Below are 2118 nucleotides of genomic sequence, written 5' to 3'. Positions count from 1 at the left end.
AAATAAATCTTAAAAAAAAATTAACAAAAACCTTAAGAGGCTGAGAAGCATTTCTGCTTTGTGGCACAGCATGCAACTGATAATGTTTCAGTGCCTACTACGTAATGTAAGCCAATAACTACTTCCTAAGTGCTCATAAATAAATCCTTTTTATCATATTTATGAGCATATGCAGTAACCCCTGGAGTATGTAGGGTTTGCAGATTTGCAGATTTTGCAGATTTGCACCAGATGGATTGAACCTACTTGAAAATGGCACTAAATCTCCATTGAGGGAGATGAATCTCCACTACAGGGGCATTTCATGTCATTTTGCCTTAAGCCTTCTGATGTAGTATAGGAGCTATTTGCACAGTGTTTGTTCAATACGTAATCTGGCTGTGATCTTAAATGCTTTAAATAGCCTTTTCTGATTACATACCAATTCCACAGCATTTTATATGAAATATGTGAATCATTCCAGTTTTTGGGTCCAGGTACCAATCCCTCATAAATGCCAGTAAACAGCTGTAGTATAAAACTCATTACAACATCAGATTTGGGGCTGGAGAGATGGCTCAGTGGTTAAGAGCCACTCACTGACTGCTCTTCCAGAGGACCTGAGTTGAATTCCAGCAACCACTGGGTGGCTCACAACCATTGTAATTGAATCTGAGGCCCTTTTCTGGTGTTTTTTGAAGACAGTGAAGGTATAGTTACATACATAAGATAAATAAATAAACCTTTAAAAATATATCAGATTTTAACTTCTCTTAGAATGGAAGTCATAACACTTTAGTTACTATTTACTAGTTAGGAATAAAACTAATACGAAATGTAAAGCAAGTATGCATCTAGTTTTGTAATATCTTCTCAAATGAATAAGAGTTCTTCTAGCAAAGCAACTGTATTGGGTTCTTGTTATTCCTCTAGACATGTAACTCCAGCATTGCAAATGTTGGGAAAATAGTTAGATTAGGATTATGTGATTTTTAACATTGATAATTGTGAAAATATATAAAAGTGAGACCACCTATTATAAATAGTCCAATAAACCTAAATGTTTCTTAAAACATTAACTGTATTTGCTCCTTTATTATCTTTTTTTGGTTTTTCGAGACAGGGTTTTGTTGGAGACCAGGCTGAGAAAAACTAGGCCTTTTACAGTCTGCATCTGAGAGCCATATAGTTCTTTGTTGAGAGCCAAGTTGCCCCCTCCTTCCCAGGGCTGTTCAACACCCTCCCTGCCAAGACTGCTCTATCTCCCTCCTCCCAAGGCTACTGTCCTCAGCTGACACCTGGGAGGATCTGGGACTCTGAGATTAGCTGCCTGGTGTTCCGGAGCAGTGACACCAAGACTCTGAGAAAATCATAAGAAGTTTCAAGTCTGCAGTCAACATCCCCCCATTTGTCCTTCGCCCTGTTTCTTGTGATCGTTTCTCAACCCCTCCCCATTCCCCCTCCCAGTGTTTATAATCAAACATTCAAGCCGGCAATAAACGAAGCCTTGACAACTCTTTGCTTGACTTCCCTCTTCTTTCCCTCCCATTTCTTACTTTTAGGCTCCGTCCCCCTTAACCCCACAAAATAACTTGTCCCACGGGCCAGGAAAGGGTTTCTCTGTATAGCACTGGCTGTCCTGGAACTAACTCTGTAGACCAGTCTAGCCTCNAACTCAGAAATCCNCCTGCCTCTGCCTCCCAAGTGCTGGGATTAAAGGCATGTGCCACCACTGCCTAGCATGTTCTGATTCTTTAAAAAAAAAAAAAAAAAAAAAAAATATATATATATATATATATATATATATATATATATATATATATATTTAAAGCAACCAACTCGTCATATATATTTTCCTTTGAAACCCTAGAACATTAGGTGTTTGTTACAGAGACCTGAAAGACTGGGGCGGCCTATAGTCTGAGGCTGTAAGACAGTCTTGCTTCAGTTTCAGTGTACTTTTACAAATGAATGTATCAAAGAAAGCACTGATCCAAGGAGGGCTGTGTGAGTTCAGAAAACCATGCAGATAAATTCCAGTAAGCACACATTAAATATTAGCAGAGCAGCCCTTACCTAGAACTTCCTCAGGACAGACAATGTACTGTAGATTATATCTTGCAGCACAAAAGCAAGGCA

The 2118-nt window shown here is 38.9% G+C and overlaps 1 pseudogene; it reads left to right on the top strand.

Annotated features, from left to right (window-relative positions):
• Positions 1-1557, top strand: part of LOC110324061 — a 17198-nt pseudogene extending 15641 nt beyond the window's left edge.
• Positions 1558-2118: the final 561 nt, after the last annotated feature.

Source organism: Mus pahari, chromosome 7 (assembly GCF_900095145.1).
Source record: "Mus pahari chromosome 7, PAHARI_EIJ_v1.1, whole genome shotgun sequence".
NCBI lineage: Eukaryota > Metazoa > Chordata > Mammalia > Rodentia > Muridae > Mus > Mus pahari.
The sequence above is the reverse complement of the archived record's forward strand: the minus strand, read 5'-3'. Positions and strand labels throughout refer to the sequence as shown.